The sequence below is a fragment of the Apis mellifera genome, linkage group LG6 (assembly GCF_003254395.2).
Source record: "Apis mellifera strain DH4 linkage group LG6, Amel_HAv3.1, whole genome shotgun sequence".
NCBI lineage: Eukaryota > Metazoa > Arthropoda > Insecta > Hymenoptera > Apidae > Apis > Apis mellifera.
The window spans coordinates 6,678,503-6,705,294 of NC_037643.1; the positions used below are offsets into that span (position 1 = coordinate 6,678,503).

Here is a 26,792-nt window from a genome sequence, read left to right on the forward strand (position 1 = left end):
TTCTTGATTGTGTGTATAATTGCTGGGAACGACAAAATGGTTGCGACGGATGCTATCGAAGTACTGTCTTACCACTGTCATTATATATGACAGCACTCTTTCAACTCTCCGGCTTCTCATTGCCCTGAATATCGTATCAAAGCGTTACAATTGGATCTAACACAAAAGCGACGCGTAACTGTGAATTTTAAGTATCCTTTTTCACGAATTTTTGAATCGCGGTGTCGCGTTGTTGCGATTCTCTCCTAACGCGCATGCGCATGCGCGTTATCGTGCAAAAAGGCGTTCGTCCATTCCATATACGACGGTTAAAAGTAATCGTCGATCGATCTATCGCATCCGAATGATCGGCATTACTGCTAATGGTCCATTAAATGCGTTCGAGCATCGAGGAAGAAAATGGACGCCGAGAAGAACGTACAAACGCATAAGAGAAAAACTTATTCGTACGGGGAAATAAAAACTTGACAAGAATTCTTAATATTACAGTGCGTGGCTATAGGATCAGCTGATCTGATTTTGATACCAAACGCGTTTGTTTTATTCAGAGTATTTATATATATGCATATATTCATGTGTACAGCTTTAAAAGTTAATAATTTAGTAATACTTTAAGTAATAATTAGTAATTTAGTAATAGTTAATAATTAGTAATAATTTAGAATGGAAATTAAAAAATTTATTCAGCGTATACACAACAATTAAACTTCAATTCTGAAGCGTTCTTTCTCTGCATAATTTATTCGTAATTCTATCTTCCCATCGTATCGTATTTTCAATTGTTCTCTTTTAATTTTCTTCCAAAAAATTTCCTTTCTACAACACGGTTTTCCAGGTATATTTTTCTCAATTCTTTCGGACGACGGTTCACCGATCGCGATTTTTCTTCAGACTCGCGCAACGGAACACGGTTATGCTCTGACGGAAATAACTTTCCACGCTAACTAAACCCGCATACGAAATTCTTGCCTAAATCTGCCGCTGGGGTAACACGTCCCTTTCACATTTTTTTCCTTCTCTCTCTCTTCCCAATTTTTCCTTTTTTCTTCTTTTTTTTTTCCTCCCAGTTATTCGCGTTACTTTCCAAGCGAAGGACTACGTTTCCAACGGTGCGGGACTTTATGCAACTTTTTCCATTGATTCTTCAGCGTACGTATTAAAGGAGAGTCGTGGTCGAACGTTGGCAATAAAAATAGCAAAAATCCCTGAATGAGTACCGTAGGGCGCCAGACGAATCGTGATTAATAATGTCGTGAATTTGAGCGATATTATTCACGGGGAGCATAAATCATACTTTTTTTCCCCTTCTGTTTTATTTTTATTTCTTCATCCTCTCGAACGATCATTGTCAACTTTTTAATATTTGTAATTGTTGTTAAAAAAAAAAGGGATTGTATTTTCGTTACTCGATTGCAATTATCCGTCCCAAATTTTTTTTAATCCTTTTATTCATTTTGATTATTCATTCGAATACGAATTAACTTGACTCTATATAATGGATTCGAAAAACATCTCTGGCCCAAGAAGAAATTCGTTTTTGCTTTACGACGACAGTGGAATTTCACGGGATGTTTATTGCACGTTCACCCTGAAGACAGTCGTAAACCTTACCCTCGGCATTTTGATTGATAATAACCTCGAGTAACGTATTGTGAGGGATAGATGTCTTCACGGTGTATCTGTTTCTCGATTCAATGTAAAATATCTAAAAATATCGATGATAAGTGTTCCCTTGGACGGTTGGATGTTTCTATTAGAAATTAATGGAGGATCCTGCCGGTAGATCAAACAGAAATAATGATGTTACTACCAGATGTTTGAGCCACAAGTTAAATAATTGAGAATTTCCAGAAAGCCAATTTGAAGTTTTCCAAGGCATTCGAGAGAGAGAGGCAGAGTTGGCTAAAATTTGTCTCGAATAATTATTTCAACGTAATCATACTATAAATTATTAATATATATATACGATATAATAATACATTTATTCTAACCCATACTTTTTCGACGAGATCATCGAAAATGAAATTTTAATCGATTTTGTAATTAAAAATTTCCTCTCTACTTTTTTTTATCATATTTTTCTCATGAACAATATTTTGTGCATCTATACGCACTTAATATCTCTCCTAGTGAATTATTTTTTTGTTGTACCACTTTTATTGACACCTTTCCTCTATCGAGTTTTGTCATCTTGACAACTTATTTAGACCCTGCGGCTCCAATTCCATCTTCAATCTCTCTCTCTCTTTCTCCTCTCGATGTGTCAACACGGGGGAAGAGCGTGGAAAGTGTATACAAGAATAGGGGCGATCAAATTTCGGAAGCAGGTGGTTAAAACGTTTTCAACCGGTAAGGGAATCTGGCTTCTCCACCTTCAAGCTCGTTCACTCAGCCAAGAGCAGTCAACACAAAGGCTTCTGGCCGGATTTGCCCGAGGTTTACACCGTCGGTCCGCTTTCTTTAGGCTCGTTTCACACCACACGATGAAGTCTTCTCTCTAGCCTCTTCCTTTATTTATTCCCTTTCGTTGATTTTTTTAACGCATTTCTTCTTTAATCACTTTGGATTTATAACGCTTATTGGAGATTACGATCTGCTTGAATTATTAAAAAAAAAAGGATATTTTACCTTGACATAGAAAAGCAACGGTTTATTATCGGAACGATTGTAACATTGTAAACAAGCCATGTTTCCATACGTTGAGGTAGCAACCTATATATTCATTTCACCGTGAACAATCGGAGATAATGATGGAAAAAGAGAGAAATGATTTAATAATAGCGATAAAGTGTTAATACGAATAATATAATTTCTAATATGATAATTGAATCGTAATTAATTGTCGTCCTAAATTTAACATAGATAATAGATAACAGCTTGATTTTAACAAATCAATGTGAGCAAAAATATTATAAGAATCGGAGATTTCTCGAATATTTCCATTATTTATACGCTTTATCGCATAATTTTGCTTTCACAAAAATTAGAAAAAAAAGAATATCATCAAAACAAGTCCAGAGATAATTTTCCATCTGCATCTGGAAGAATGATGGAGAAATGAAATAAATGGAGGATAATACGAGATTGAAAGAGTGAAGCAATAACTTTTTTAAATCTAATTCAAAATTTGCAACTAATCCAGCAAATAATATTGTTAATCTAGAAATTAAATAAAATAAAATTTTTATATTTTAAATCTAATAAATCTACATATTGCTGTTACTAAAGTTGATGAATGAGCTAAAGATGAAACAGGAGTTGGATCTATTATTGCTATTGGTAGTCAAGTTGAAAAAGGAAAGAAGAGTGAAAGAAAAAAAAAATTTGGAAAACTGGAATCTAGAAAAATCCCTCGTTAATTATACCTATCCTATAACGACCCCTCCCTCTTATAAACATTTCAACTATTCCCTGAAAAAGGGTCCTCTCTTTCGATCGTATCCCGGTTTATATCGAGAAATCGAAAAGGAATTCGATTGGATCAACCGTCCCCTCGATTTTATCATTGTCGTTTCGAATTCACAGAATCTTCATCAAGGATTATTTTAATTCTCCATCGAGATCGAAAGAGGGATCTCTTTATTGGCATCCATTGTCGAGGATAGGCTCCCAAAGGTAGCGTGATCTATAACTGTGGACAGCGGTTGGAAACGCACGAAGGATGAAACTGTCTGAGGCCGAAGGAAAGGCTACACTATACCGTTCACGAAGGTCAACTTCTGTCAGAGCTGAGGCAACCGCCGGCGTTACCTCTGTGTCTGCGGTTACACACAATGCAGATGCTGGCGTGTTAAAACGTGTCCCAACAGATCGATTCAAAGTTAATATCGTAGAAATTTATTTTACGACCCCTGATGCGATGTTTCGGCGATATCTTCTCGAGACGAAGTCTTTAATCAGCGTTCAAAGTTGCGATATCCATTGATATATATATATATATATATATATATATATATATATATATATATATATATATATATATATATATATATATATATATATATATATATATATATATATATTTATATATATATATATATATATATATAGTAAGTTGGTAGAACAGTTTATCCTGTTAATGGAAATTGTGCCAAAGTTCTATGGTTTACTTCGCGTTGTTCTCGTCTCGTTTCCTCCTTATTTTGAATAGTATTAAATTTTCATAAGTAAGCAATTTATAATCTTGCATCTTCCGTGAAAGTTATATATATATTATGATATATAGACGTTCAGGTTTAAACAGGATGCGAGATGAATATTTATAATGTTTAATTTCGACAAAGGATTCAATGTTTGTTCAAATGTTATATATTTGATTAGGAAATTGTATTATATTTCAAGGTTGATCAGATTTTGTTTTATGGGAATTTATATTTAATCGCGTCTTCACGATGGATATTGAAGTACACGAGTGTATCAAGATAATAAATTAAGTTAAGATATTTTGCAAGATGCAAAGTGATCAACACCTAATGTCGTACGACGTGTTTTTCAACGTAGGATAATAACAGGTATCCCATCATTTTAGGGAAAATTTAAATATTTTTAAGATGTAGATCGGATAAATGTAGCGAGGAAATTTATACCTTTATACGTGGAAATTAACGAGGTCATAATTATATTATGATCGTAATTAAGGAATTTTATTTTGATACTTTGTCAAAATATTTTTAAAAAATCAATTTTTTATCTGTCTATATGTCTGTTTATAATGCCATGCAATATTATTAAGATACGTTATCGTTACAAGACACGATATCTTTATGTCTCATTATTTCTTGTCCCGATATGAATGATAATAGTTAACTTATTGCGCATCGTGACTGTTTTTTAAACAGTAAATCTGGATCGAACGGTAAAGTATTGCAACGCAGCAACGTGGCCAAGATGATGATCGATGGCCGGTGGGTCTGTAATTTCAAAATGAAATCAAATTACCCGCGTTTTTTTTTCCCCCCCACCGGATCGGCAATATATTCCGCGTTTCCACCGAACCAGTTTTGCGTCGGGACACCGTAACTCGAGGTCGTTTCGTTTTGTCACGTAATCGTTATTGATTAATGAAAATTATAAGATCGCGGATTATTTGAAAATATACATCGGGGTTAAATTAAGTGACAACAAAGTCTAATTTCGATAAATTTTACTTTTTTTCGCTTGCTCGATATTATATTTTTATATTATATTCTAATTTTTATTTGAATTCGAAATCTTCGAGCATCTTCGGTTAAAATCGGGTAATGTCGGTTAAAGTCGGTTAAAGTCGGTTAAACTCGAGATCCCGAAAGTATACTATATATATGACTCATGACATTAAGATTGCCAATTTAATTTCATATATTCTAAAAGAAATTTTGTTGGTTTTTTTTTATTAAATTGAAAATATTTATTTAATAAAAATTTATATCTGTTTAATCCGTTGATAAATAAATAAATAAAAAGATAGAAAATTCTGATTTGCAATCATAATAAATCAAATCGTGATATTTATTTTAAAAATTTTCAATTTAGTAATCTTCTTAGTATTTTCATATTTCATTATCAATACTTCAAAAGGGAAAGAGGTTATGAAGTATTAGTTATAATGGAATAATATTTACCTGCGTGGATCGATTATGCAAGTGGAAGCACGTAATCGTCGTGTAGGTGACTATAGAGATTGAAAGTTCCTTGTCGTGGGTCAGTAGAGGAAAATCCATTGATACCTTTCACCAGTCATTGACACACTCGCATCAGATGTCGCACGTTCGTCGAATGAGCATTGGGCACGCGATCGCGTCAAGAAAGTAATCGTCGATAGTCGAGGCGAAATACAATTCGACGTGTGCCGTGAGAGGTCGCGAAATGCGCGATCTAGCATCGAGTCGCGTGTTTGAACCTGTCTTAACGAGACGTGAGAAGCGAAACGAGTTCTAAAATGGAACTGCATCTCGGAGTCAAGTTTTGTACGGTGCCGACAATTCAAAAAAGGGTAGCCTATGTTTAGCACCCTGTATTTTCTCCGCCTAGATTCTGACGTTGATGTCTCCTCTGTTTTTATGAAGACGAAAGTGGAAGTTGAAAGCATGATGGAAGGTCTTATATTACCAATTTTAAACATAACCTAAAATACAATACTACGCATAAGACGCGTATATCGAACGGATATAAAAATAGAACGAAAGTATATTTGTTTTCTCTGAAGAACGAAAACTTGAAATTCGTCGTTTCGAGGTTGGTACGAGGTATTTCCGGTATTGGAGGTTATGTCGATACACTCTATACACTTTTCCTACGTTAATGATACAAAAGTGAAATTAATTCACCGTGAATCAGAGTGAAATCTGGGATCGTGAAAATTAAACGACAGGTTACAAAGATGAATAGTCACGTAAAGTCGCGTGGGCGACGAATATAAGCGATGATCAACGATCGTCCTAGCGATTCAACGCGGTTAGAGAAGAAAGTTATAACCTAACCTTAATGACAGTTGTTGTAAAAATAAAACCGTTGAAAGGCCGTTGACACCATGATTGGTTCGACGAATCCGCGAATGTTGGTAACCTTGAATTTTGGCAAAATACTAAATTTGTCGCGAATTTAAATCCATTCTGAACGAAAAGGACGTAATGTAGATTTTACAGCTGTACGAGATATTTCATGATTATATATTTATTAAAAACAAGAAATTATAAGATTTTCTTTTCAACATCCTTGTTTAAAAGATAAAGAAAAATTTAATCGTTGATTATATTTATCTTTAAAACAATTATTTCCAATGTAATTCATATTTTAAGATATTAAAAATGAATTTTAAGTATCTCACTTATAATTCTAGGGACTTTTAACACCATAATTTTCATTTCTATTAAAAAATACTAAAATATGCAGAAGAATGATGCGTGTATACATCTTTTTGCACAAAAAGAAAAAATATTGCATGACAAAAGTTGCACGCCATAGAAATCAATAATTTGCTATTATTAATTTTTTTTTACATATTAAAAAGTCCCTTGAAAAGACAAACGTGGCCTTCGCGTCTTTCTAAAAAAAAGAAATTAATAACACTAAATTACATCTCTTTTTTCCACCGTGCAACTTTCGCATGGCACAACAATAATTGTTGCATGATTCATCCCGTATAACTTGCAATGTCCGAGTATCATCATCATCATCGTCTGATGTGCGCGATGCTGAAGATATCATCGCAGTGAAGAGTGCGGGGCTCTCTAGATTGTGTCACGGTGACACGAGGATACACAAGTCGACCAATAATCAATCAGTCAATCAGCCAGTCACTCGGTCGGATCATCGGTATGCGCCCGTTTGAGACTCGTTCAGCATTCACCGCGCGTAATTCACGGCGCCGAGAGACGCGCGATCACTTAATGTCCAAGTATGTTAATGGAGTGCGTTTCGAGTTCTCCTACGCTGTGTTGGCAGATTAGAGATGAATTGCCGTAATATGCCCTATTATATATGATACGTTTTCTACGATCGCAGACAGACATACGATGCCCGATGGTATTTAAAGCTGACACAATTTCTAACACGATAATCGTTCCTTTGAATCGTATTTAACCGCCTAATTAAAATTTACGACCGCGTTCCTCGCAATCGGATCTCCTCTGGAACGGAAGAGGATCCCTTCATTTCTTCCCTTAGATCATCTTTTCACCTCGTTGTATTGAGCATTACAATTTTACTCAGAGTTATATTGGATTTTGAAGGGAATCGAGCTTTACAAGATTTTATTTAAAATTTCTAATATTGATTAATTTATAGTATAAGAAGAAAAGAATAAGGATGCAATAAGAAATTTTTACAATATTTATCATATGCAAGATAATTTACAACTTGCCAAGTTCTTCAGAAGAAAACCAATAATAGAAAAAGAAACATCAAATGATAAATAGAATAGCTATAAGAATCCAATATTAAGAAGAAGACTATTTTTTCACCTCATTGTATTATTATAATTCTGCTCAAAAGCAGAGTTATATTAGATTCTGAAGGGAATCGAGCTTTACAAGATTTTATTTAAAATTTCTAATATTGATTAATTTGCAGTATAAGAAGAAAAGAATAAGAATGCAATAAGACATTTTTACAATATTTGTCCAACAATAAAAAAAAAACATCAAATGATAAATAGAATAGTTATAATAAGAATTCAAATTTTAAGAAGAAGACTATCATCTTTTCACCTCATTGTATTATTACAATTTTGCTCAAAAGCAGAGTTATATTGGATTCTGAAGGGAATTGAGCTTTAGATTTTATTTAAAATTTCTAATATTGATTAATTTATAGTATAAGAAAAGAAGAATAAGGATGCAATAAGAAATTTTTACAATATTTGTCACATGCAAGTTAATTAATATACAACTTGTCAAGTTCAGAAAAAGACCATCATCTTTTCATCTCATTGTATTATTACAGTTTTGCTCAAAAGCAGAGTTATATTGGATTCTGAAGAGAATTGAGCTTTACAAAATTTTATTTAAAATTTCTGGTACAATTGATTAATTTACAGTATAAGAATAAGGATGCAATAAGAAATTTTTATAATATTTGTTCAACAATAAAAAAAAACATCAAATGATAAATAGAATAGTTATAATAAGAATCCAAATTTTAAGAAGAAGACTATCATCTTTTCACCTCATTGTATTATTACAATTTTGTTCAAAAGCAGAGTTATATTGGATTCTGAAGGAAATTGAGCATGCTTTACAAGATTTTATTTAAAATTTCTAATATTGATTAATTTATAGTATAAGAAAAGAAGAATAAGGATGCAATAAGAAATTTTTACAATATTTGTCACATGCAAGTTAATTAATGATAATTTACAACTTGTCAAGTTCAGAAGAAGACTATCATCTTTTCATCTCATTGTATTATTACAATTTTGCTCAAAAGCAGGATTATATTGGATTCTGAAGGGAATTGAGTTTTACAAGATTTTATTTAAAATTTTTAATATTGATTAATTTGTAGTATAAGAATAAGAATGCAATAAGACATTTTTACTTGTCCAACAATAAAAAAAAAACATCAAATGATAAATAGTTATAATAACAATCCAACTATTAAGAAATGATAAATTTAAGAACTACTGAAAAAGTATATTAAGCAATGTATCTTGATCATTGCGGCTAACTATCCGCGTTTGTTTTCATTTGCATGATATTTCACAAGATGCGCCTATTAATAGGTGAGCGAGAGCGGTACCAGTGACTTTGTCTAAACGGGATCATCGACCAAGTTTCCCTCCGCACAAATGATGTCAGTAGAAAAAGATTTCATTGTTCGGTTTAAATTGGCTCCCCCTCGATTCTAGTTCGGATACAGATTGATGTATTTACAGGTGGATCGGTGTTGCAATTGCCCCTTTATATATATATATAAAATTGACCGCTCTCACTTGCATAACAACACGCGCATGCACACACAATTATGACGTAATTTATCAGTAGGGCAAAGTTATCCAAATCGTAATTCGGGTTAAGTAATATCGCGGCTCGTTTCACAATTATCGATCCCGTTCTGGAACTGCATCAAAACGGCGACGTATCGACGTATCCGTGTCCTCGTGGCGTGAAACTTCTCTATAAATTTCCCTTTCGCAAGTGAGCAACGCTGCGGAGAGCAACAGGTAATGCGGGGTTAACGCGCAATATATCGTTGATAATTATTCGAGCGAGCGTGGTAGTTTCTTTCACTGTTTAATCATCGTGAAATTGTAATAAATATTCCGATTCGTCGGCACTTTCGTCGAAACAATTATCCGAGGATAGAAATTTATCCAATTTAAAGAGAAATTTTCAATTTTGTATATTAACGATTGGATTGAAAAGAAAGGGAATGGATACTTTTTTTCTTTTTATTTAAAATTGAAAGAGGAATGCAGAACTCGTTTAGATAGATAATTCTAAGCAGATTGTTTTTGTTCGTTGAGTATTTGATTATTATTTTAAGATAATAGGAGAGAATTAAGAGATAACGATTAATTAAGGTGATGAAAGTTTCGTTAAAATACCTCTAAAAGTAGCTAGTAAATAGTCTTTAAAGAAGATACGTATGAGATGATTGAAGCCCGTTCGGTATACGTAGAATAATTGGAAAGTAAACTTTGTAACTGAAATGAGCTTTAATGGATATTTAATGGATATTTGCCAATTCTGTATGCTCTCGGAGTTATATTCTATTTCGCCATAAATTCTCCTCTTGCGATGAATGCAACAGTGTTAAAGAAATGAAATCAACGCCAGCTATATTCGAAAATGTGGCATCTTATTGTAGCGATGAATATCATTAAACAGTCTTTAGGTTTATGGTCGCAATTACCACGGGATAACTCTCGCATCCTCCGGCGTCCAATCTCGAAACAAACTCGATGCCTCGAGCTCGAATAACCTGGATCCCTCCGGATAAAAAGCAGATATCGTTCTATAAATCATCCATCGGCATTAAACTGTTGATTCATTGCCAATCGTATTTACATATTTTTCTTCATTCGTTAAAGCTTCTTTTCATTTTTATCATTGATTTTTTTTCTCTTCTCGATAAAGATTTGATTTAGGTGTCGAATTTTTAAATGAAAATCGTTACTTATTCCTTAGAAATATTTTCTTCTCGATTTCTTTGTCACTAGATAGAATAATAATGGAAGAAAATTATTATTTCTTCTTTGATTATTTTATAATTTGGTTTAAATATAATGATTCGAGTTTCTTTTTTTCTTGCTTTCTGATTAAAAATTTACTGCATAGTATATTTTTATTCTTCGAAACATTTATCGATCAGATCAACTTTGAGTATTTTTTGCTTAAAATTGTAATTTCTTTCACATATGAAATTTAGAAAGGCGATTTCTCTGCTTTCTTCAATTAAAAACAAATATATTATTTTAGAAAATTATTTAAACGCTGGAACAAATGGCGGTAACTGTGCATCAGATGGAATTTCATCCTCGAGGTCACTCGGTTTTCATAACATGGAATTGTAACCAAATGTCATCATGAAAAGTGATGCGCTTTCTGACAATTAATTCTGAAAAAAAATAATCTACAGAATAATCTTACGAAATATAATAACAGTTCATAATTTTTTTTAAAATTATAAAACGAGAACGTTGATCGAAATTTAATAAGAAAGTCATGAATTCTCGAGAAATTGTTAAGATTAACAAGTTAATTAATTATAATAAATACTCGATTTAATTCCATGGAACAATAATTCCAAAGGAATTAATTGTTTAATATTGAAAAGCTTGTAAAAAGAATTCTTAAATTTTTTTAAGAAAATAAAGAAATTTTCAAAGAAGAGGGAGTCGAGTTTACTTTCTGAACAGCTCGTATCTCATCACATGAAAGAGTAGACACGAAAGAGTTAAGAAACGGAAGTCAAACTGCAATTTAACGCGTCGAGAAATGAAACATTGTGCGCGGCACAAACAGGATCCCTCACGCACGCGGGCAAACGGTGTCCATTTGCGAACGGATATTTCCTTCAATTTGCAACCCGTATATTATTATCTGGTTGCATCGCGTTTCGGATCTCTTCGCCTCTAGAATAATTCCGAAATCCCATCCCATCCGCGCGAACCATAAAATATCCGGCTTGGGAAATCTTACGTCCATCGCTGTTCAAATTTCCAATCTCCACTCTACACGTGGCCGTCCCATGGATAGTCCGCAATTACGTCGCCGGTACACAACACCGGTTAGCTGCGGGGTTAATTGTGCGATCGAGATAAATATCGCGATCTTATCAACGATTAAGCCCCAAAGAGACTTTAACCTTTTTCCCCCGATACGCAATCTCTCGTTGGGCAAAATGGCCACTTAAACACAGTTTCCCTTCCCCCCTTCTCCTCGCTTCTATGAATTCTCCTTTACCCCCTGTTGCTTCTCCTTTAATCCATTCCAGCCCTCGTTTCGGCCGCCGCGCATTCTCCTCGCGGGATCGCATAAGAATTCACGGCGCATGCGCGCGCAGCCACGAGAGTTGCCTCGACACAATGACTGCGGCGACCAAGTTCGAGCTCGTATTTTCAGCCTCGGCAACAAGAAGGAGAAACGGATAGTTAGGAGCGAGGGGGGAGAAGACGAGAAGGAACAAGAGGGTGAAAAATAGAGTTAACCGAGGAGACGGAGTCGGAGAAACAAAATGTGGAGAAAAATAAGCACACACGTTGAGGTTAGAAAGGGGGAAGATGAGAAATGCGCGGTAGAAAGGGAAGAGGAGGGGGAAAAGGAGAGACGGACGGCGTGCGAAAGACGCAGAGCACGCGTATGCGCGAACGAAGGTGGTGGGGGGAAGGGAGAAACGGGAGAGTTGGTGGGGGTAGGGTGCGCGAAGGATATAGCCGAATGCATCTGACTAATCAGGGGCTAACGGCCGTGGCACGAGCAAATGGAAAAGCGGCCGTTGCCCCCCTCCCCCCGACGAAACGCGACAGTGATTTACAGGCCGGAAAATTAAAAGAAACGCGGCGTGAAGCGGGACAATTTAAACTCGTTTTAGACACGTTCCTCTCTGCGTCCTCTGTGCGCCGCCAGGAATGTAGATGCGCTTTTACGAAATTTCGTTTATTTATAGCCCGGCTACATACTTGGTCATCAACTTTCGTTCACAATGCAGCTGCTCTGGTAGTATAATGACACTACCGAGATTGGTCAAGTTTATGAGGATGATTCAATTGTTTTGAATGCCAGCCAGAATGCATAGTTTGGAACTTGTTCTATTCGGAGAATAGAATGATGGAAATTCTTTATTACGTATGCGTGAAAATTTGTAAATATTTATTTCTAAAAGAAAAAAGAAAAGGAATTAATATTTTAAAAAAAGTTTTGCGTGAAAAATGTTTTTCGCGAATGATAATAAGAAGAAAGATAAGTTTCCCCTTTCGGCCTGAATATCGTAACAGGGTTTCGTAAGAGCGAAATGATACGAAGTATGAAACGTGCAGACGTGACCAACGTTGTTTCATTAACGTTGTTGGTGGGTCCCTTTCTTTCTCTCACGCTGTCGTTTGATATAGTAATTCCTCCCCGATGCCGCGAGGACGTGGGAGTCGTGGAACGGGCGTCGTCCTCTGCAACGTGTACCAGGTTACGACTACCCTATCTAGTTGTGTTGGCCAGTCATGGGTCAGTGAATCTCAATTCCTAGTCACGAATCCGAATACCGGTGGGCGTGAGCGCTCCTTTAAGGCCGACTTGCGTTTATACTAACAGGAAGTTCCAATGCGTTTAAAATGCATTCATGGGGTGGAAAATCTTCAGAAAAATGCAACAAGTTTTTCAATTAACGAGAACCGCGTTCAATTTCCTTCCGTTCCACTTGTTAATCACGTATCCTGTTTTCTAGATAAAGATTACAATATACATATATTTATTCTTTTAACCAATTTTTATTATTAAAAGAAATATTAATAAAGAAAATTGGTCACTATATCGAATAAAAATTTTTATTTTAATAAAATTCTAAGAAAGACAGATTGTAAAATAAGTATTATAAATTTATATATAAGAAATAATGAAATTCAATTCTCGATGAATTTCTTTTGCTCGACCTTCACGTCTCAATTTTTATTTCCTTCGTATAATGATCCAAGGAGAATCTGACAGAATTTTTCTCCCCCTGGATCAATAACTACTTCCGAGTTCGATTCTACCATGTGGTTAGAACCAATTATAACGAACGATTCCCCTCTAAAATGCACGTTGAATGTTGCATCCGCTCTGCACGCAACAGTTCTCGCGTTTTACTTACCGGACCATGCACAACCCGACGTTTACGTCTTCAAGAGTAATTGTTGAAACTGGTGGATTATTGAGCGTTAGAGCGTGTTTCCAACTACGCGGGATCAAATGTGTAATGTATAAGCACGTATATTTTGCGAAAGATTCTCTTCATGCTATCGGCACGAAGAGAAAAGTGAAACGAAAAAGAGAAATGTAATGAGCAAATGTCATAATTAAATCTGGTGCGTTGGAAAATCTTGCCTCTTAATTCGAACTTTTTTTAATTCGTTTAATGGATACGAGAATAGTTTTATACGTTTAGTTAAACGATTGAGAACGTATTATTACGAGTAATAATAATCATCATTATTTCTTTTTATTTTTATTAAACAACTTTTTAATTAGAAATCGTATTATATTTTATAGTTAATTATCGAGATTGTAATGTAACATGATATCTATGCTGTTTGTTTGTTTAATTATTTAAAAATGAGTAATATTAAAATGAGATAAAATAAAAATATTATCGAAGTAACTACGAAATGAAGTAGAGTACGAAATTTTATCTCAATTTCTATAGATCAAGAATAATTTCGATTGAAAAATGATCCAATTCTTTCCTCGATCATTTTTTATTTTATATCAAATATTTAAATTTTAAATCGATTGATAATTCTGGAAGAAGACGTATTACTAAATTCGATTCATTGCCTTTCGAATTAGGAAATTAGGTTTTTGATTCCTCTTTGGATATTAATTGCAATTCGCTTTAATCAAGTACATTTTATTAAAAAAAATCAAAAAGCTCTTTACATTTTGATCGTTCCATATTCATGCTTTCTTTTGTTTCCATTATTATTTCGATAACAATTCTCTAAAAATATAAAATAAATCCTCATTTTCAAACTCGGCAAACATTATATCTCCATAAATCTGTGCGTTCAATCTGCATGAAAAGAATCGTGAAAGCTCATTAATAATCCTTTTTAACGAATGTTATTAGTCTCGGCAGAAGGGAAACGTTAATAAAAACCGTTTACCTTTCCTTTTCTATAACGTGTTATATTTCCCAACATACGAAAGAAAACTCACTGTTGGTTTTAATAACATTTTTTTCTTTCCTTTACCCGATTTCATAAACTTTTGTTGCGCTTTTGTCGAAACTGTTGGTGGCACTATGCGTGAACAAGAGTGGTTTCTCGATCTCGTTACGGATCAGCGTGATCCATGTGTAACGAGCTCTCCGCATGGAAAAGTCAGGAAAGAGTCAGAGACGAAGCAGCCGCTCAAGGGAAAGATCTTGATATTAGATTCGCGTTTCTGTGCGCTCGTTAGATGCGGCATACGCACGCTGCGTGTCTCCTCCTTGAATTCCGCCTCAACGCTCGCGCGACCGTGTATATCCTCTAACGATTTCTACGATTTTCAGTTTGTTTCAGAAATTAGGATCAGAGACTTAGAAATCTCTTGAACACCGTCAAAAAATTCCTTAATTTTTCCCCATTAATTGGATTTAACATAAAAATGAGAATATTTTTTTTTTCTTTTTTAATATTATTAAAGATTTAATTGTGTACGATTACATTTTTTTTATTAAAGATATATATAATTATTTATGGATTATATGGAAAGATGTATTTTAATAAAAAAAGGTATTGCGAGTAATGGCAAGGAAATTTGGTTGGTTGAACTTGAAATGGTATATTTATATTTGAGTGAATGCAACAATGAAGTTAGGATTCAGGGAAAATGTTGCCAGTGTTCTACATATTGTGAGAAAGGAAATTGTTCATCCTTCTCTTGAATTCGTTATTATTATTACGTATTGTGTCGTACTTGAGATAAATAACCTCTTTGCACGATATTAGGATATCCAGATATTAATTCACGTGGAAAGTTTTTAATTTCTTTTTCAATAGATAATAGATTTGAATAATGATAATTGATATGAAATTCTATAGGGATTTTTTTTATAATAAATTCTTTTTAATTAATAAGTTTTTTCTTTCCTCGAAATTGTGCAATTTTAAATACATAAACAAATCAAAATATTTTCCATACTTATAATATATTTCCTGGATTAAGTTAATGAAAAAGAAGAATAATTATAGTAATAATATTTCACGGCAGATAAAAGAATACCATTCAACATAATATATGTTCCATAAAACAATCTTACGAAAATTAATCTGTAAGATAAAATCGTTAAAATACCATAAATGCAAAATATTCAAAGGTACATTCATCTTCTTCCCTAGTCTTAATTTGTTTCACAAACGCACTAGTCGTTAACATATTTATGTACTAGCCAATATATCACTATTCCTTTACGCTTTCCACGTTCCGCAATTAGTATTCACTTTTAGACGTATAGTAAAATCGCCCGAGACTCCTCGAAGGCAAGTGAATAGCTGAAAAACAAAGAAGACATGCAACGCATTACGGAAGTGCTTAACATCGCGAGTATCCTGTTATAGGGGTACACGTTTTTCCTTCCTTCGTAACCCACGTGTCACGGTCACGCACGTCTTCGACATCGTTCCAACATTTTCCTTGCAACATGTTTTATAGCAATAATGGAAAATATATATTTTTCCCTGCGCTTAATCGTTCCACCCGAGAATCCTCTATGCGCTTGCGCAAGCGCATGCGCCCTATTAACGTTCTCTTTGAACGATCTATTACAGTAATATCGGTAATTCAATAAGATGAACCATAAAATCACAAGTAAATTGAATAGTGTATGTGCATCGTGTATGGGACTCGAATAACCTTATATCTTACGTTTTCACTGTCAAGAATAACCGGATATTCGATAAAACCGATTAATTTTTCCGAATTCCGAAAATAACCTAAAAAGGAACAAACGTGCGTTCTCTCTCTTCGTCCATCTTACGAAATGCTTATATACAAACGACTGCATAATTTTTACTTCCTCCTTAATATCCTTTTTCAACAAGGTTTTTCCTTCTCTGCAAAATGCAAGGGATAGCAATTTTACTCGGGTCACGCTTGACCAGCCTCGCGTCGGTTAAGCTAGACAGACTATATACCGCCATAATACTCTTCCAGCTCGGACAAGACTTCATAACCTCTATAACCAGCATAACCATCATGACCGTCGGAACGCTAGTATATAGAGAGTCACTTTTCGTATTATATAATACGTATAAACTGAACAACGGGCCAAGATGGATCGAAAGTGGTGTATCACGAGCAGGTGTTGCCCCCCAGGGATGTATCATCAAGGGTTATCCGCGAAATTTTTATACATCGCTCGATCGAAAGTGAATCTCGCGCTTAACCTAAAAACCGCGATTAAATGATGTTATACGCAAAATCACTGTTCAATATATTTTCTTCTACTTATCGTTCAATTAACGTGGTAACGTGACGATACAAAACTGATACGGCACGGATATACAGTTTCCCAAGATGAACAAAATTCGAGTATATCGGATAAGGATAGCATTGCGGTATAAATCTATAGTGTAATGTGGATCCGGAATGGAAAAAGGGCGGTTGTTGGCAAGTGTACCGGGATTGTATCGCGCGGTATATATAAGCACGTACGAGGGAAAGAGATGGAAGCGTGAACGCGCGAGTGAGAAAGAGGAGGAGAGCAGCGGCGGAGTAGGGAGAAGGGGGGAGGAATAAGATAGGAGAAAGAGATGGGCGATCCGGGCAAGAAGGAGAGAAATAATAAAATGGTGGAGCGTACACCCTGGCGGGAACTGGTAAAGACTCCTACGCGACAACGTGGACAAGACCGGGTTCACAATATATCGCACCTTCCAACCAGAGATAGCATATAAGGCGCTATTTCACGTACAAATACCCGTGGTGCACTTAGTACGGGCACAGGTACGGGCTCTCGAACACTGTGACGCCCACGCCTTCAGTTCACTCACCGAGCCATATGCAGTAACTATCTTTGCTCTCTCTAACGTATCCTCCAGAAATCCTCCGATTCTATGATACACTGTCTTTTATAGATCCTTCATTTATTTTACGGAAATTCGAATTGTGGTAATATATTTTATCGAAGTCGCTTATTATTTTACCATTATTTTAATAATCAACAATAGCTTTTCTTTGATTTTATTATCTAAATAGTTTGCCAGAAATCGATTCTGATCTATCGGAAACAATGTCGCGAGTAATCTCAGATAGACGAGAGAGTGGTGGACTGGATAAACGGTGCAGTAGTGGGAGATTGCTCGTCAATAGCCTTGAGCGGTCAATTGATTCCGGATAGAATTTCTACGTGGAACGAAAACCTTTTATATTTTGTCTCAGACTTAGATAAGGGTGATCGAAATTCTTTAAATACGATTTTATTAAAAATGAATATCATCTTATCTCTATTCTACGATGTAATAAAGGAGTAATCCAAAAGGATTAATATTAATTGCGAAATGCCGTCAGATCACCCGGTACATAACGATAGAGAAGACTCTCGAGTATACCGATCGCTGGTACACATAGTAGTGGATGGACAGTGGATGTGGACGTTCGATGTACAGGCATGGGGAACTTTATGTGAGGACGAAGCCTCGCATGACGGCAATGACCCAGGACTGGCCTTGCGTTTCTTTCATCTTTCCGCCTTCTCTGAATTACATTCGATTAAACCGTCACGTTACGACGTGTTCCGCTATAAAGCCATTATATCGTACAACTGTTAGAATAATCTTTTCTAATCGGTCTATCCTCAACCTCGTAAATATCTTTTATCAACGAAATTACAACCCCTCGAATCAAATATATTTTTAATTACACCAAATAAATATAGAAACACGTTGCATTATCCATTTTGTCGATCTCTCTGAACATTTGTAAATAAATTTCGTTTCAACGAACACAGTTTATGCCTGCAAAATTTCATTTCACTTTTTTCCATTTAATGACGACGAAATCGTTTCACAATTATCATCAGAAAGATCTCGCACAATTATCCGGAGAATCCTCGATATAATCGTAAATTTTATTTCAAATTAATAAACCGTTTCGAGAATTGTTACGTAATATTGTATTATCGACAAAGCGAATCTCTCGCTGCTCTCTTTTACTCGACGACGAATTCAATATCGCTTATCAGCCGGGGTCGTAAAGAAACGATAGATCTAAGAGTTTTTATCGAATCCAATAATGTCAACAGACTTCCATACAGCCTGTGCTTATCGCGAGCATTAATCGTATTCGGCCCGAACGAATATGGATGATGTATAATCGGACAAGAGCCAATGTGCTTTCCACATGGTACAACGATCGACGAAGAAATTTCCATTGTCCGGCTCTGAATACACGTGATTTTCGATCGCGATCCGAGCTGCGTGACGTCATCGAAAGATAATCGCCAATGCTCGAAGAAAGGGGGGCGCGCAAGTTTCTTTTTCCCTCGTTTTTTTCTTCTCCTCTTATGAATTACAATTTAATGGAGGCAGTGGCGTGCCGTGCCCCCCTTCCAAAGGATTATAGCTAAATGAACCGCTGCCTTTCGGGTCAACCAGATACCGATCTCGACTTTATGACCACAGTGTAATAAACCACTGCGACAGATCATAGAATAAGATTGCTGCGGTTACCTCGAGCCAAGTCCTAGTGCATTCGTACAATATGCAACTAATTACACCGGCGCGCATAGTGGTACCTGACAGCTCTATAGAACTCTTCCATTCCCGGCTGATTATTTTCACGTTTATCTCCAACTCTTGTGCACCTTTGTATATTAATCCGTCTTTTCGGGAGTATCTGTTTCGTCTTCTTCTAATTGATTATATGGATATACAGGGTGGCACAACAATTTTGAAAGAAAAAGAAATTAAAAGAGATTTTTTTCTTTGATCGTAAGAATAATAAGTATTGATATATAACAAATTTATAAAGGCTCTATTATGTACAATAATGAATGTGATCTTTTAAGAGAAATGATCCAAATGATTCAGGAGTTTAAATCTACAGAAACTTTGTGCAATGATCGATATGAGAATTGAATATAAATTTGGAACATTGACAGAGCTTTATTTCGGGTCCTTCTCCTCCATCTTAAACGGTTTTGCTTTCATTTCGTCCTCGTAGCATTTCTCTCAACGAAAAGAAATTATAGAACAATGATCGAATCTCCAAGCTTCCAACGATTTGCAAAGCGACGATCTCTTTTTCTTTTATATATAGGATGTTCCAGAATTAAGAATACAAATAGGAATTTATAATAAAAAAGTTTCTCTTATTCTTTTTATTTAATAAAAATATACGTTTGATGAATATTATATTATATCAAAATCCATCAGGAATTCTTCATTTTTCATTCTACGATTATTAAAAGACGATTCGCAAGATGACGCAATCTTGTACGAGCAACGAGCAAACCGTTCCCTCTTTGCTTTATCTGTACTACTCAACGCACGTTGTACTCAGCCGCAGAAATAAGCTGACACGACTACAAGTGTCGAGTGCGAACGTCTCTCTGGGCATGGATTAAAATTGATCGATCAAAATCTGTCTGTAACCAGACAGAGAGGAGGGAAAAAAAGAAACGAAAGGAGAAGGAAACGGACAGAAAAAGAGGGACGGAAATAGTTGGCCAAGAGTACGGACAATTTAACCGAGTAATTTGCGCTCCCGAGGTCGATGAAACCTTCGACCCCGCTTAAACGTTTCTCGGCCACTGAATGGAAGCTCCCGTTCATTACTGGTGTCGCTATTGCTATTGCTTAGGCGAGCGTGGGCCGATAGATCCGACCAGACAATAGCTAATCCATTCTTGTTTCTTGCTCTCTCGCGTACACGAAGTTGCAAAGGATCGGTTTTGTAACTTGTAATCCCTTCCAATCGTGGAATTAACAGGCGGCGTCATTTCATATTCGAAGAACAGGATGTGTAATACGCGGATTGTTATTATAATATAAGATTGGATCGTAAAAAAATGGAGAAAAATTTCATCGATGGATTGTTTTTTTTTTTAAAGTCTTTTTATAGTTAAATTTGTTTAAATCGTTTCTTCGTGTCTCGTAATTTAAACAACTCGAAAACATTTATTTTTAATTCTTAAGCGTAGGCGAGCATTGATGTAAAGGTAAAGTTTCGTTGAAAATGATGTATATTTAGGTGACTTCATTTTTAGTAGAATATTATGTAATGTTGGGAGAAATTTGAAACAGTCTGTTTGTAAAACATAAATTCAAATATGATACGCAAAATTGTCCGAATAATACTTTCTAAAAATAGATAAAATATATATTTCGCGAATAGTTGGATAATTTTTTGCAAGATTATTTTTTCTTATTTCAAAAATATTTGAAAGTGATAAAAACAGTACAGATACTCGTGCATCTGGTCTGCCCACGCTTGTCATCCGTGCACACCTGCGGTGCATTTTCTCCTGATATAATATTATTAATATAAAACACTTCTCCTATACTACGTTACTTTCTACTTATAAAATTCGAAATCATAATTTCAAATATTACGATATTAAAATATTATATATTTATCTATTATATACTTATTTAATACTTAATCGTTTTTAAACCTATCCACAAAATTTTTATCCTAATCACCAATCGAAACACTCGTTACATCCGACGTATATAATTGGTACCGTAAATTTCTCCAGGTCGCGTAGTAACAATCGAGTTTCGTGATGTTGGCCGACCTGTGAAGTCATTTCGGTGTCGCAGCACGTGGATTAGGTTATTTTCACGTAGGTGGCGCGCTAGATGAATACAATGGCAGTGCATTACAACGTGATTATCTAATCGTCTGATCGTTTGTCATACAAAATGTAGCGTATATAACCAAGATGTGCTTCTTCGATTGGATCGTTTTTATCGAATTATTAACATCGATGTTCTCGTTTCAATGATTTCAATAATTCTTTTAGATCGTCTCTCTTGATCTTCAATATCATCCAGAACAAATTGTGTAACCGTTGTCGGTAATTCGCAATCTCTTAGAAGAATGATACGTAATTCCTTGCATTCTTGGATTCTTGATATAAAGTTTCTGAGGAATTGTTTATAAATGTGTAATAAACGTAGCTTTACTATAAATATCATGGAATGTTGTGTATCATATGTTTGTCCATAGTGTGTTGAATGAAGTAATATGGACTTTTTGCTTTTTCTTTCTTGAGCAATATTAACACGTGGAAATTTTATATATTCTAGTAATTTTGAAAAATTAATCTTAAATTCTACTTTTATCAAACTCGATTAACTTTTTTATTATTAAGTTTATATTACGATGATCTTTATTTTTTAACAGTTCAGTTTCTAAAATTACGAATTCTTATAATTTGAATTCGTAGTCAATTTTCAGCGGCGTGACGAGATTCTCACTTACATTACCTGTGTCAGAATCGGCAGCAATATAATTAACACGCCAATCAGTAACAAAGGGTCAGCGTGCTATGCACGCTAACGATCTTCGAAGATCCGGTAATTAATGATCGCAGTCCATAAAATCCTTAATTATACAAAATTTTACGCTTTTGTTTATTCCTGGCACGCGTCCCTTCTTCCGTTTCTTTTCGTTCTCCTTATCTTCCCTATCCATCTTATATATTTCCTTCTCCCTCCCTCCTTTCAAGAATAAGAAATACAGTGAACTGTCTTCTCTATAATTTCTCTCGAAAATATTCCAAATGAGATTATTCGAATAATCGTTCCTCCATTGCAAAAAAGTATCCACTCTCTTTTTCTTCGACTAACTCTCGATAGTTTTATGTGTATTCGTACATAACAAGCTCCACTTTCCTGTCCTCACCCTTCGAAGTGTTTCTTCTTCGTTCCGCTCGTTTCTCATCGTAGCCAACCCGTGAAGAAATCGGCACACGTAATTGGCTTCACCGGCCGGCATATTTGGGCTTGGTTGCGTGTCCGTTTTAAAACCATCTCGCGGAATATCGCGTCGATGCATCATTATCGGTTGCTAGAAAGGCAGACGCTGCATCCATGATGCACGGATCCCTTTGAACGCATCGCGCCATCGTCGTGCAGTGGAAACGCGCTTTCATTCGCGCTTGCTTTCTTATCCCGATTTGTACACCGATCTGAAGGGAGAAATTATTATCGGATGATTTTTAAACCGTGGATTGTTTTCTCATCTCGACAAGAACATGTATACAAGGATGCAATAACAGAAGTATTTGCACAATCGTTTTATCCATGTTATAATATTTATATATTTAATTAATTAAGTCTAAACACGTTTAATCTATTATTATTATTATTACTTTCGTAAAAAAAAATTGTTTAGAAAATAAATATACATATTCTGTTTGTAACCATTGCTTATTATACTGTTTTATTTTTATTAGAAATATGTAGATAAAATTGAAAGGTTGAAGATAAATATTTCTTCATCCAAGAATTAAAATTAAGATTATTTTTATTTCTCGTTCTTCTTCTTTTCATTTTACGTTATCCAATAGATCTCGATGGAAAAAGAAAGAGCATTCCTGAGTCGTTGGAAACTATCTTGTAACGAAGTACTTCAGGTTATGTTACAATGTCTCGTCTGCATCTTTGGATTAGATGGATTAGACGCTTGTTTACATATATTTGTATCAATTTTATCGCAGGGGAGATAACCTGTGTTATCTTCTTCCTGGTCCGTACCACAGTTAATCTCTATATTTATTTGGAAAGATGTAAAAGGGATAAGCAAACGAATAATTATCTGCGATATCGTGTTTCCAATGTTTGCAATATATCCACCGAAGATGAGGAGGAACCGCCTACACAACCGTTACGTGATCGCAAGGAAAACAAGTTGAAAGGAAACGATTGGCAAAAGAAATTGTAGGGATTTGTTGGCAAATGGCAACGTGCAATCTGTTGTATGAATTATGGAATTTGAATTTATGATTCGAGAGGTAAACTAAAAAACTAAAAAGATTTTAAGCGGAAGTACGCGTTCAAAGTTTCAGACAATTTTAATTTAAAAGAAATTCTCCATCTAGAAAACTTCACAGTCTTTTTAATCCTGAATCCTGAGTCATTAAATAATCTATTTATGATTTGATCCAAATCAATATGATAAATTAATTTGTTTAAAATCTCGAATCAACAATCAAAAGTTTAAAATAGATTTGAATTTAATAATCAATCGAATGTTGATTGAGAAAAGAAAAAGAAACTTAAAAAAAATATCGAGAGAAACGATAATTCTCTCTAAAGAAGAAAAAAAAATATTCAGACTCTTTTAAAATATCACTCTCTCGAAAAATTGCCTTCCTGATATAATTAACGGGACATTACATTGAAAGGATTAAAAAAAAAAATACTGGATTAAGCGTGCCACTTTTGCCTCCGCGTCGTCCCACTAGACCAACTTTCCAGTTCTACGTAATACACGAGAATACTTGAGCCTCGAACACGAGGACGCATCAAAGAAGATGTAACTCAGATCTGCCAGTTTCGCTGGCTGACTTTCGCAACTTGCTGATCTTCTTACGTTACTTCCGTTTCAACCGTATTTACATTATGCTTTGTTCGAGAAACCTAAACTCCATAAGCAAGCCGCGTTAACCATGACGTTTTCACCGACCAACAAACGCGTTACTTATACATATACACGTCCTTCTTACGAGACATTCTACCATTTTTCAGCCTCTAACGGCTACGCCGGCATAATATACGCTCTGCTTAACGAAGAAGGATCTCTACCGTATCGTGCCTTGCTGCCTTCGAATTACGAATTATTCTTCGCGTTCAACATTTTCCTCGAAGAGAGCCGGGCAAATTAAAAATAATTCAAAGTTTGGAATTGGGTCCAGGGCACGAGAGAGAGTCGACGTAGCTAATTCTTACGTGTAATGTATGAGAACCGCTTGTTTTGCCAAGCAAACGATTCTATGAATTATTCTACAATAAGAAGAACAATTTTAAACAGTTTCTTCTTTTTTTCTTTATTCAATTGTCTTCGTATTAACAGGCTTATATTAAAAAAAAAATTGCAAATTAATAATCTATTCTTCACAAAAGCATTCTTAATATCCTAGTTTAATAAATTTTCATTCCAAAATAATCGATTGGGTACAAATGTTTATGTAGAAAATTTTCGAAATAATCGATCGGGGTACAAATGTTTATATAGAAAATTTCCAAAATAATCGATCGGAGTACAAATGTTTATATAGAAAATTTCCAAAATAATCGATCGGGGTACAAATGTTTATATAGAAAAATTTCAAAATAATCGATCGGGGTACAAATGTTTATAAAAAAAAAATTTCAAAATAATCAGGGTACAAATGTTTACATAGAAAATTTTCACGAATTTTCTATCGTTGTTTCGATATATATCCATAAGTATACCCATAGTTTCCGGCAAACGATCGGTCAAGTTCGGTGACGGGCGACGACGAGGGGGTGAAAGAGGGATGGTTGGCTCGCCTCTCTAAGTTATTGATTAGCGGATACATCGTTGCAAATTCTGGCCGGCACGGGGACCCCGCATAATAATCGCTGCGGCGTCTGGCCGCGATCATTCGTATGCGATAACGTTTCGAGCCGCGTTAAAACTGGGGGATGAAAATTAGAGCAGCCTGCAACCGCGAATTTTCGGTTAACGATCGGTTTCGCGTACGCGGCCTGGATGGTTACCGATCATGAAGCGTAACATTATGGTGTCTCGTTTCGATTTATTTTAGACAAGTTTGGGGACTTTTTTTTTTTTTGAAGGGGTTCCAATATCCGTGATTATTTCGGAATTCATTGAAAACGTAAGGGGATTTAAGATCTTGTTTGATCTCAAATCTATTATTTATTATTCGAAATATTATTTTGATCCTCGGTTGGATTTTGATTATTGATCGATAGATAATTTGTAATTGAATTTTATTATTGTATCCAATTAAAAATTGATCGTGAATTAAATAAATTACGGTGATTCGCCAACTGATCGTCGTCCACGTTAATTCTAAGAAGTAAATGATACACAGTCAGCATCTTTATATCTTAGATATTGGTATATCCATTCCATGGAATAGAGAAGAGATTTCCTGGAGATCTCGAGATTTCTTATAGGTATCCGCTTTGGTCGAATATTTTGGCCAGATATGATTCCAATTATTATTTAACTAATATTCGTTCTACATAATTAATAAAATCAGCTGATCAATTTAATAATAATATATAACTTGTACGAATAAATTCCAAGAAATCTCAATTTCACAAGAAAATTAATTTGCAAAGTGTATCTTAATACCAAATTAAATTCGTATTAATTCGATTCACAATTGTTCACTGTGAACAATTAATCGATATCCAAGGCGAAATTTCGGCCAAATATGGTATTGCATTTCAGATTATACAGGATCGATCGTGCGTATCGCATGGACAGATACACCGGCAAACGATAAAATACACGGAGAAGGTTTAATCTTTGATCAGGCTGCGCCATGCGAACCCATAGAACCCGTTAGAATCCCGCTAATAACGAATCACACGCGTGATGTACACGTGTGCATGTACACCGGGTAAACCGAGTATCGATTTCGCGAATTATTTTCTCCTTTTTGCCGAGGACGTTTACCTCCCCCGAGAGAAGGAGGAGGAGAAAGGGAGAGAAGGGGTTTCTCTGGGGGGATTCTCAGGCGTTGAAGCGAGAAACGGGTGCGTGGGGTCAAAGTACGTATCGCTGGTGAAAATCCATTAACGTGGCTCGGTTAAATGAAAAAAAAAATATTCGAATCCCCCCCGTAATTAACATTGTAATTAACGTTATTACTTCTCGCCTCCTCGACAAATGTTGAGCTTGAATAACGATTTCAACTCGTCCGTATCGATGATGAAGAGGCTGGATTGTATAAAATACAATTTGATCATCGAGAGAAAATATAAAATGAACGAGTAATATGTACTCGAAACAAAATTTCTTTTGGATCTATTTAACAATTTTTAAAATAAATGTATAATGGCTTCAGTTCTGAGAACAATGAGGGTGATAGAAAAGTAATTAAGTGATAACTCTCCTTATGAAATGAATAGAATTATCTTGTATCGTATTTTGATTTAGTCTCGAATTTTTCTACAATATAGAATTTTT

At 35.1% G+C, this 26,792-nt stretch overlaps 2 protein-coding genes across 5 annotated transcripts in view; one reads left to right on the forward strand and one right to left on the reverse strand.

Annotated features, from left to right (window-relative positions):
- The window catches only part of LOC725405 (DNA repair endonuclease XPF), a 35,447-nt gene extending 28,814 nt beyond the window's left edge, over window positions 1-6,633 (reverse strand). Inside the window, exon 1 of the mRNA XM_026441546.1 lies at window positions 5,601-6,633. The gene's annotated coding sequence lies outside the window, so the exon portion shown is untranslated. The remainder of the gene's footprint in view (window positions 1-5,600) is intronic.
- Window positions 1-26,792, forward strand: part of LOC412917 (probable serine/threonine-protein kinase dyrk2) — a 222,230-nt gene that overhangs the window by 21,275 nt on the left and 174,163 nt on the right. The gene's annotated exons all lie outside the window — the stretch shown is intronic.